The following is a 12,394-nucleotide window of genomic DNA, read 5'->3' as shown; positions in this document are numbered from 1 at the left end:
ATGGGAAAGGAAGGAGATATTGGCAATGCAGTAACTTAAGTGAATCTTCAGGGAATTATGTATGCTAAGTGAAAAAGTCACTCCTCAAATGTTACACACTATATGATTCCTTTTGTAGCACATTTGTTTTGGTACTGGGGATTGAACCCAGGGACATTCTTCCCTGAACTACATCCCCAGCATTTTTATTTATTTATTTATTTTATTTTAAAACAGTATCTCACTAAGTTGCTGAAGCCAGCATTGAACTTGTGATCCTCCTGCCTCAACCTCTCAAGTCACTGGGATTATAGGAGTGAATCACCACACCTGGATATAGCAAGTATAGAGATGAAGAACAGTTTTGGTTTCTGGGGATTAGGATTGAGGGGAAGGAGTTTGGCAAGTGTAGTCATAAAAGAGCAACATGAGGAATATTTGTGATAATTGAACAGTTCCATATCTTGACTGAAGTTGTAGATACATAACTCTCCCTATGTGATAAAACTGCTTAGAACTACACGCACGCACGCGTATAAAACTGGTGAAATCTGCATAAGCTCTGTGGATTTTGTCAATGTCAGTTGACTGGTTTTGATATTGTACTATAGTTATACAAGATGGCTGCATTGGCAGGAGGGTGAAAAGTACACAGGACCTCTCATCAACTTTCTGTGAAATATTTTGGAAGTTCTTTTTAAAAAAAAAAAAAAAAAGTTAATTGTAGATGGACATAATGCCTTTATTTTATTTATTTATTTTTATGTGGTGCTGCGGATCCAAGCCAGTGCCTCATACATGCTAAGCAAGCACTCAACCACTGAGCCCCAGCCCCAGCCCTGGCCCTTGTGAAATATTTCAAAATAGAACTTCAAAACAAAAAATTCAGGAAGAAATCATGAGAGATTCAAACAATAAATAGGGTGTTAATCAAAAAGGTTTGGAGAACTCTACCATGTCAGTTAAAAAAACAAATTAGGCAGGGTACAAGGGCGCACACCTGTAATCCCAGAAGCTCAGAGGATTACAAATTCAACGCCAGCCTCAGAAAAAGTGAGGTGCTAAGCAACTCAGTGAGACCCTGTCTCTAAATAAAATAAAAAGTAGGGTTGGGGATGTGGCTTAGTGACCAAGAGCTCCTGAGTTCAATCCCTGTATCAAAAACAAACAAACAACAACAACAACAACAAAAATAGGGCTGGGGATGTAGCTCAGTGGTAGAGCACTTGCATATCTTAAATGAAGCCCCGGGTTGCATCCCAACACTAAAATAAAAAATGGGGGGCTGGGGAAGACAATACAAAACAAAAGAAAACTTAACAGATCCGCTGGCATTCATACAGGAAAAATCAGTTCCTCAATCTGATCTGACTTTAATAAGGGGATATGCAGGATGACCCTTAGTTCAACATTCTATTTTATGAGGCTGAGAGAAATGAGATGAGGCTGCTTGCCCAAGGTCACATAGCAAAGGAGGATGGTAGAAATAAAATACACTTGGTTCCCAGTTTCCATGAGGGTGATAAGGGGCTGGGGGACGGGGAACAAGGCCAAATGCCTTCACCTCTGTGGGCTGCTTTTCCTTCAACTCTGTAAAATGGCCAATTCTGAGTTTGATGTTGAAAGGTACCTAGCCCAGTGCCTGGTACCTAATCGGTATTTTGTAAGTCATACTTATCTCCTGTATCAAGAGAGGGACTGCTAAGCCTTCACAGCTGGGAGTGACAGAGAAGACAAAAGCTACCACTGCAGGGAGCCACCCTCACCTTCAGACCCTCCCTGTGTTCTGGACCTTTGGTAGAATTGAACCTGGTGATATCCTTGGGGTAAGGCCGAGAGGGTCACCATGGAGATGACTAGAGGAGAGGGGCATTCGGTTTCTATGGTGACAGTCTGAAGAACAGAGATGTAACTTGGAAGGAAGGTTGGGGAACATGGAGTTATTTCCACATAGATGAGGAGGGGGCTTTCTGAGGCTCATGTGAGGGCAGGGGTAGGAAAACTGGTGAAATGAAGCCACTTATCTCCATGGCAACAGATGGGGAAGGGCTGGAGTCACCCAGGGAGCAGCTGGCAGTGAAGCTTTATATCTCTGATGCTACAGGGCTGCTAGGGGTTCTCTTAGACCTATTTAAATTTTTTTAAATGCTCTTCCATGTACTACATAAATTCATCTTTCATGTCACCAGTGTGCCCCCACACTTGGAGATAAACTGAACCAGTGTATCTGCTATAGATATTTAAAACTGTTGTGAGGAGCAGTTGAGCCATTGTTTATCTAAGCTCTTTGAAAACAACTGTTCTACAAATAGGAGGCATACTGTAGCCCAAGCTTTCCTTTCATGATCCATAAAGGCAAGAATTTTGTCTGCCTCATTCACTGCAGGCCTAGAATAGTGTCTTGTTTCTAGACAGCATTCAATAAATATGTTGAATGAATTAATCACCCACTTCTTGCTGCCTTCAATTCTAAGTTCCAATAATATTAAAATGCATGGGCTGGGTCGTGGCTCAGTGGTAGAGCTCTTGCCTAGCATGTGTGAGGCACTGGGTTTCATCCCCAGCCAACATAAAAATAAAAAAATAAAGGTATTATATCCATCTACAATTTAAAAATATTTTTTAAAAATTAAAATATTCCATATTCCCTGCCTATGCTGTCACCATCCAAGACTCACTTTAGGTATAGTCTCCTGTGACAGGCCTTCCATGAACCCCCTGGCTCTGTTCCCCTTCTGGGTACTCTCCTCCATGATACCCTCTAGGTATCACTATATCAGCATTTGCTACATGATATTGAAATCACCTGTTTGTCTCTATTCCTCATCTAGCTGACAGAGCCTCAGGAGAAAGACTACGCATATTTCTATCCCAGCACAGTGCCTAGCTGCACCTAGCACATAAAAGGTCTTCAATAAATATTTAATTGAACTAAATGCTCCCTATTTCTTATAGCATATCAAGTCTGCACTCTTTGACTGTCCATCCTTCATAATATGGGCTAGCCTGATGATTCAGTCTTACTGATACTGCCTGTGAGTTCTGTGTCCTCACATGTTGAAGTATAATATTAGAGAAGCACACCAAAGCAAGCATATAAAGCAGGGTTTATTTAAAAAGGGGTAACATAGACTTCTCCCAGGAGGGAGAAGGGGTCCATAGCTGGTATCATGGGATCCCATGATACCAGCTATGGCCTTTTTATATATCATATATCTGCCTTTTTATATATCTTAGTCTTCCTTTGTTCACCTGCCTTCTTCCCCTTATCTTTATCCCTCCTGTGTAGGTAATTAGGCCCTGGAATGCTCAGTGGGAGGGCCAAAAAGGTGGGAAAATGGTGGGCTGAAGGGGAAAGTGCAGGATAGAGTAGCCCAGGACACATTAACAATCTTATAGCTCCCTGTAGGGAGGGGCAATTCCTGGGACCCTTTCCCTGGTGACAGGTTGGAGCAGGGGCAGGTTCTAAGGGTGGAGGAAGGGCTCTGAAGGAATTAACATTTCAATCCTTCGGGAGACAGTCTCCAACTTGCCAGACTCACTCAAAATTGGCCTGCCTCATCTGATCTGACTCAATTTACCTATCTATACTGAGTGCCTATCTAATTCTAATATTTCCTTAAAATTTCTACATACAGATTCCTTTCCTCTTTTATCCTTCAACTGTTCTATGATATCTCCCAGTTCTGTAGTAGAATATAGTGAGTGGTTAAGAGCATGGGCTTTGGAATCAGATCTGCATCCAACAGGGTTGGGTTCAAATCGCAGCTGAAGGTAACACTATTGGACCAGTTACTTTAATCTTTCTGGTTCACAATGTCCTCCTCTGTAAAACAGGAATATAATAGCACCTGCCACAGTCTGGCTGGGCACAATTCAGGAGCCACTTGTCAAAAGAAACTAACTTTATTTTTAGAACCACACACGCCAAACAAAACAGCTCCTCAGGAAAAACCCTCAGAGCCCAACTGCCACCACCAGCTTCCCACAAGCCACTCCCCCAACCCCCAGCCTCTCCACCTCCCACAATCCTCCTGCTCTTGAAGCCGATTGGCTGGGTCATGTGGGCGGAGCCAAAAAAGTCCCCCAATGAGCAGCTCCGTGGCCTGAAAGGGCAGGGAAACAGCCCAATGAGCATCACCACAGAGGAGCCAATCAGCTATATGTTGCTGGGGCCGCTGTGAGTCAATCATCAGCTGGTAGTCTGAAAGGGCGGGGAAACAGCTCAATGAGCATCTCCAATGAGCATCACAGCAGAGGAGCCAATCAGCTAGATGTTGCTGGGGCTGCTGTGAGCCAAACATCAGCTGGCAGTCTGAAAGTTTGCTGGGGCCCCTTCGGCTGTGGCTCTCAAAAAGCACCCATTTCTTATGGCATTTGTGAAAATTCGTTGAGAAAATGCATATGAAGTATTTAGCATATTCTGCAGGTGGGAAGAGATCCTGCCCAAAAGATTAGGTATTATTATTATGCAAAGTTATGCATTCAACACTGAGTCCCTAACAGATGCCAGACACTGTGCTAGAGTAGACAAAGATTAAGACACTTTCCCTGGCCTGGAGGAGATCCAGATCTAGTGAGAGATAAAGATAACCACAGTACCATCATAGGGAGGTAAATAGGATGCCTTTGCTAAGGAAAGGGAAACTTACCTGCAGGGAAAAGATCTAGAAATGCTTCCTAGAAGAAATGTCTTTGAGCTTGTCATGAGTACTGAATAGAAATCAGCCAGGCAGATAAAGGAGAGAAAGACATTCCAGGTAGAGGCACAGTCCATGTAAATGTTTGAAGGCCTAAGAGGACATGATAGGTTTGGAGAACTAAGCAAGTTTGCTAAGGGTGTAGCTTAGGATCCATGAAGGAACAAAAGGAAAAGGATATCAGCAGACAGATCAGAAAAGATTCTGTAAGTCCTGTTAGGGAGTTTGACCTTTAACAGAATACCCCTTAGGTCCAAAATATTTCCCTCCATTCTTGTAACACTTTAAATATGCCTTTATTTTTTTAATATTTTTTTATTTGTAGATGGACACAATACCTTTATTTTATTTGTTAATTTTTTTATGTGGTGCCAGGGATCAAACCCAGTGCCTCACACATGCTAGGCAAGCACTCTACCACTGAGCCACAACCCCAGCCCCTAAATATGTCTTTATTATAATACTTATCAAAATACTATTTGTTCACTTGCCTCTTCCACTGAACTGTTGGCCCCTTTAAGGGCTCAAACCAAGTGTGTTGTTCTGAATTCCCTGTGCCTAGCATTCAGATAGCATAACAAATATAGAAAGAAGGAAGGGCTGAGCGCCATTGGTGCATGCCTATAGTCTTGGAGGCTTGGGAGGCTGAGGCAGGAGTATCACAAGTTCAAAGGCAGCTGCAGCAACTTAGTGAGGCCCTAAGCAATCAGCAGTCTAATAAAATATAAAAAGTGCTGGGGATGTGGCTCGGTTGTTAAGTGCCTCTGGGTTCAATCCCAGAAGAAAGAGAAGAAAGGGAAGAAATGGAAAGAAGAAGAAAAGGAAGGAAGGAAGGGAAGGAAGGAGGGAGGGAGGACGGACTTCTCCAAGTAACACAGCTACTCAGGAGCAGAGGTACTGCTGCCCAAATGCTGGTGTCATGGATATTTTTGAGTGCTGTATCACATTCCTTATAATTGGATAAATAGAAGTAGAAATTGAACTATTTCATTTAAGGCAATCTTCATTGTACTGGAGTCTTTCATGAGCATCTTGCTACAAGCCAAAGAGATTTTGAACACTAAGGAGTAAGTAAAAATATATTTTGGCAAGTAACAGCCGCGTTTGGCATTACACTGTACACAATTTGATTTCATGTAGTACTACTGCTGGCATTACGGGTACAAATATCAGAATATTACCCATCTAAGACCAAACAGAAATGGACCCTCTAAAGCTGGCCAAAGAAGGTCTAAACTTCCAATCACATCAATTCAGAAAGGCAGCAAAAGGCTTACCTTGCAACATTCCTCATAAATCATACCATTTGTTTTCTAAGATAACAAATCTATGGTAAGATCCAACATGACAAATGGATAGCCATCATCTCTATCAGGGAGTCACATCACAAAATACTTGAAAGGTCATCTCATTTCTATAGTCATCCATAGATTACATAAAATGCTTCCTATTATCCCCCTAGACTCTATTTTTTTCTCCTTTTCAACTCAATCTATATATTGTTGCCCATTTAATATTAGTTGTATGACCTTGAGCAAGTCACCTACCTTCTCAGGGCCTCAGTTTCTTCAGCAAAATGACAGGACTGGCCTAGATTAGCCTCGAATCCTTCAGAGGAACCTGTGGTGCCAGTGAGCAGGTTGAGAAAAAATGGCCCATACACTGAGTTGGCAGGCATCTATATATCTATATATCCTCTTCAAACATATCAGTCCTTTTAGAAATTATAGGCTTCTCACACAGCACAATTCACAATAGCTAGACTGTGGAACCAACCTAGATGCCCTTCAATAGATGAATGGATTAAAAAATGTGGCATTTATACACAATGGAATATTACTCAGCACTAAAAAATAACAAGATCATGGCATTTGCAGGGAAATGGATGGCATTAGAGCAGATTATGCTAAGTAAAGTTAGCCAATCCCTAAAAAACAAATTCCAAATGTCTTCTCTGATATAAGGGGGGTGACTCAAAATGGAATAGGGAGGAAGAGCATGAGTAGAAGATTACCACTAAATAGGGAAGAGAGGTGGGAGGGAAAGGGAGGGAGAAGGGGAATTGCACGGAAGATGGAAGGAGACCCTCATTGCTATACAAAATACATGTATGATGATGTGAGGGGGAAAAAAAGAAGTGTGTCACATTAGATTGGGTAGAGAGAAGTGATGGGAGGGGAGGGGAGGGGAAGGGGGGATAGGAAGTGCAGCAGAATAAAATAGACACTAGTATTGCTGTATGTATATACATGATTGTATGATCAATGTGATTCTGCAATCTGTACACTCAGAAAAATGAGAAATTATACCCCATTTGATTCAAATATGTCAAGATCATTGTAATTCATGTGTAACTAATAAAGAAATAAAAATAAATAAAAATAAAAATCAATGCCATTTTTTTAAAAAATAAATTATAGGCTTCTCTAAAATTTGGTTTTAAAAAGTGGTTTGCCTCTACACAAATTTTAAGTACCATTATATTTACTGGATTTCTAATGCCCTTCTACTGCCCCTAAACTAAGATTTTTAAAACTATTTTATACCCAGAAAATTCAATGTTTATGCACAGAAAGACAACAAACAAATGATGTTTATTATTCCTTTTTTAAATTTCTTTTAAATCATGGTATCATCTCAAACAGATGAAATGCAATACGTTTTTTTTTTTTATTTTTTAGAAGTAGTTGGACACAATACCTTTATCTTGTTTATTTATTTTTATGTGGTGCTGAGGATCAAACCCAAGACCTCGCACATGCTAGACGAGCGCTCTACTGCTGAGCCACAATCCCAGCCCCACAATACTTTAAATGACAATTCCTCTATATAACACTCACTCTGAAAGTGACTTGCAACTTGGGCTGGGGATGTGGCTCAAGCGGTAGCGCGCATGCCAATATTAAATACTAGCTTAGAGTCCTGAGGAATTAATGTTCATGCTGACACCAGTAAATGAACAAAGTTTATTAGCTCACAAACTCCTATTTAGCAGCACCCAATAAGCCACTTCAACTTGCTCCCACTTCCCTGAGATTTGCCTTTGCAAATCTTGTTACAATGGTGCACTTTATGCTTTGAAATGTAGCCCTTGCTGCTCTGCCACTGCAACTGATTTTTAAAATGGACATGTTTCTTTCTCTTCTTCTCTCCTTGCTCCTCCCTAATCTCCCGCCTCTCCCTAAAGTCAGGAAACAGGATTATCTTTCTTCCCCATCATAGATTATCATCAAGTTGTCTGTCCTTGAGCACTCACTCACCCCACTGTATGAATGAAGTAATACAAATTTTGGAGATGGTACCAGAAGATCTCAGAAATGACTATCTCCCAAATAAACAAGTGAATTGCAACTCCAACAGAGAACTCATGGAATGTAGCCTTTCAATCACCTCTTTTAAAAAAGCTCCCTTGGGCTGGGGTTGTGGCTCAGTACTAGAGCACTTGCCTAGCATGTGTGAGGCACTGGGTTTGATCCCTGACACCACATAAAAAAAAAATAAATAAAATAAAGGTATCATGTCCATCTACAACTAAAAATTTTAAAATATTTAGAAAGAATATTAAAGGGGGGGGGGGCTGCAACTTAGTGGTTAAGTGACCCAGGGTTCAATCCCTGGTACCAAAAAAAAAAAAAAAAAAAGAAAAAAAGACATTCTTAATCCAAGTAAATGCAAATAATCAAATTATCTTTAGTCTCACAATTACTGAGTCTGCAAGTCTCCTCCACAAATACCATCTTTCTTCTTTGTGTTGCAGGTCAAAGCTAACACTGAAAGTTTAGTTTGCTAGAGTGACGAGAGGTGCCAGAAAATCAAATGGGTAATTTGCCAGAGCCTCTCTTCCTCCTCAGCTTGAAAACTAAGGGTTGCCAGGGGAAATTTTCAAACTTCACTGAGGCCCCAAACTCCTCTCCCTCTTGAAAAACACTGTTCTATCATAAGGCTTCATTCTGTCCCACATGAAAGATCTTCTTCATCATTCTAAATCCCATTCAGCTGAAGATCAATGGAGTAGAAACCATTGAAGTCAGAGAACTCTAAGGTTTGTCACAAATTGGTTAGGCAAGTCCCTTCAACTTTCCCATCTATTTTTCCTCTAATTTTTGAGATTCCCTTCCAGTTTTGAAATTTTAAAATGGTATGTCATATCCAAATCCTCTGAAAGGGAAATGAGAAAAACTACTTGCCGCAGTCTGGCTGGGCACAATTCAGGAGCCACTTGTCAAAAGAAACGAACTTTATTTTTAGAACCACACATGCCAAACAAAACAGCTCCTCAGGAAAACCTTCAGAGCCCAACTGCCACCACCAGCTTCCCACAAGCCTCTCCCCCACCCCCCAGCCTCTCCACCTCCCACAATCCTCCTGCTCTTGAGGCTCACTGGCTGGGTCGCATGGGCAGAGCCAAAAAAGTCCCCCAATGAGCAGCTCCGTGGCCTGAAAGGGCAGGAAAACAGCCCAATGAGCATCACCGCAGAGGAGCCAATCAGCTAGATGTTGCTGGGGCCACTATGAGCCAATCATCAGCTGGCAGTCTGAAAGTTTGCTGGGGCCCCTTCGGCTGTGGCTCTCAACAACTACCCCAATAATAGCCTCACAAAAATTAAATAAAATACATGGGGATCAATTTAAGAAAAGAGGTGAAAGACCTCTACAATGAAAACTACACAACACAAAAGAAAGAAATTAAAGAACACCTTAGGGACTGGAGTTATGACTCAGCAGTACACCTCTGGCTTCATAAGTGCAAGGCCCTGGGTTGGATCCTCAGCACCACATAAAAATAAATAAATAAATAAATAAAGTAAAGTTGTTGTGTCCAACTACAACTACAAAAAATAAATATAAAAAAAATTAAAGAAAACCTTAGAAGATAGAAAGATCTACCTTGTTCTTGGATAGATAAAATTAATACTGTGAAAATGACCATACTACCAAGAGCACTGTACAGATTTAATACAATTACAATAAAAATCTCAATGACATTCCTCATAGAAATAGAAAAAACAGGCATGAAATTCATCTGGAAAAATAAGAGACCCAGAATAGCTAAAGCAATCCTCAGCAGGAAGAGTGAAGCAGATGGCATCACTATACCGGACCTTAAACTATACTACAGAGCTAAAGTAACAAAAACAGCATGGTATTGGCATCAAAATAGACTTATAGACCAATGGTACAGAATAGAGAACATAATCACAATTATCTTATATTAGACAAAAAACCAAAAACATATATTGGAGAAAAGATAGCCTCTTCAACAAATGGTGCTGAGAAAACTGGAAATCCATATGCAACAAAATGAAATTAAACCCCTATCTCTCACCAGGGACAAAACCCAACTCAAAGTGGATTGATGACCTAGGAATTAAACCAGAGATGCAGCACCTAATAGAAGAAAAACTAGGCCCAAATCTCCATTATTTCAGATAAGGCTCCAACTTCCTTAATAAGACTCCTATAGCACAAAAATTAAAATCAAGAATCAATAGATGGGTAGACTCAAACTCAAAATCTTCTTATCAGCAAAAGAAACAATCAGTGAGGTGAGTAGAGAGCCTACATTTTGGGAGCAAATTTTTACCACAGCAAATCAGATAGAGCACTAATCTCTAGGATATATAAAGAACTCAAAAATCTTAACACCAAAAAAACAAATAACCCAATCAATAAATGGTCCAAGAAACTGAACAGACACTTCTCAGAAGATGATACACAATCAGTCAACAAATATATGAAAAAATACTCAACATCTCTAGCAATTAGAGAAATGCAAATAAAAAAAAACTACTCTAAGATTTTACCTTACTCCAGTCAGAATGGCAGCTATTAAGAATACAAACAACAATAAGTGTCGGAAAGGATGTGGGGAAAAAGACACACTTATACATTGCTGGTGGGACTGCAAATTGGTGCAGCCAATATGGAAAGAAGTATGGAGAATCTTTGGAAAAGTGGTAATGAAACCGCCTTTGACCCAGCTATCTCACTCCTCAGTCTATACCCAAAGGACTTAAAAACAGCATACTACAGGGACACAGCCACATCAATGTTTATAACAGCACAATTCACAATAGCTAAACTGTGGAACCAGCCTAGATACCCTTCAGCAGATGAATGGATAAAGAAAATGTGGTGTATATATACACAATGGAGTATAATTCAGTAGTAAAAGAGAATAAAATCATAGCATTGGCAGGTAAATGGTTGGAGTTGGAGAATATAATGGTAAGTGAAGTTAGTCAATCCCCAAAAAACAAATGCCACATGTTTTCTCTGAAATAAGAATGCTGATTCATAATGCGGGGGGCATGGGAGGATTAAATGAACTCTAGATAGGGCAAAGGGGTGGGAGAGGAAATGAGGGGGTATGGGGGGTAGTAAAGATGGTGGAATGAGATGGACATCATTACCCTAATTACATGTACGAAGACATGAATGGTGTGACTCTACTTTGTGTACAACTAGAGATATGAAACATTTTGGTCTATATGTGTAATATGAATTATAATGCATTCTGCTGTCATATTTAACAAATTAGAATAATAAATCAAAAAACAAATGGCATGTCATGTCTAAGAAGCCTTCCAAACTGCTCCTAGTATGGAATGAATTGTCATTTCTTGGTTTTCCAACAGCCTGTGAAATACAACACTGTTCTAGTTGTTTACATATGAAAACTTTTTTTCTTCTAGCAGTATTGAGTTTAAAATGTTAGGGAGCAAACTGTGTGCCATCTACTTAAGTCTCCTAATACTCTGGTTTCTCTTCAGATCATAAGTCTTACACCTTTAACCACTTAACTCTCCTAGGACAACTCAGGATCTATCCAAAATTTTCTACTAGGCACATTTTTAAAAATGAAAGAAATGAAATTAATGTTAAGAATCTTTAACTCAGGATTAGTGGCACAGGCCTGTAATCCCATCAACTTGGGAGGCTGAGGCAGGAGGATCACAAGTTGCAGGTCAACCTCTAGCAACTTAGCCAGCGTGTGTCTTAAAAAGTTTAAAAAGTGTCGGAGATGTAACTCAGTGGTGGAGTACCCCTGGGTTCAATCCTCAGTACCAAAATTAAATAACCTAATATCTCCAAAATATTTATCCCCTCAACATCTTGTCAATGTGAAAAGTATTAAGATATTTTATATTCTTGAAATCTGCTGTGTGGTTTACACTTACAACGCATCTCAATTTAAAATAGCCACTTTTAAGTGATCAGTAGTAACCTATTAACAGCGTGGTTCTGCATTTGGGCTGCTTTCCAAATGGATCACTTATTTTTCTACTCATATAATGACACTGGTCACTTAATAAGTACTCAGGCTAACCAGAGGGGTGCAAAGACCCATCAGACTCATTCTGGTAAGGGAGGCCGATTTGTAAATCACGAATACAGTGTTGTAGGTGCTACGTCAGGGATACACTTAAAGAAACCCAGACTTCGTCGGGGGTCCGGAGGGGGGGAGGCAAAGAAGGTTGCACAAAGGAAGTAACATTTGACCTGGGAACTAAGTAGCACTAAAGGAAGCCGGCTGTGGGGAGATTGGAATTGCAGGTTACCAAATTATCTGTCCTAGGGAGAGAGGCTCCAGTGTCTACCCCAAGCGTGTAGAAGTGTGTGGGGAGGAGGGGGTTCATGTGAAGTGGAACAGGGCAGGCGAGGATTGGTTGGGAGGAACCCGGAGTTCCATCTGGTGGTTGACGGAAGCCGGA

The sequence above is a fragment of the Callospermophilus lateralis genome, chromosome X (genome assembly GCF_048772815.1).
Source record: "Callospermophilus lateralis isolate mCalLat2 chromosome X, mCalLat2.hap1, whole genome shotgun sequence".
NCBI classification, from domain to species: Eukaryota; Metazoa; Chordata; class Mammalia; order Rodentia; family Sciuridae; genus Callospermophilus; species Callospermophilus lateralis.
The sequence above is the reverse complement of the archived record's forward strand: the minus strand, read 5'-3'. Positions refer to the sequence as shown.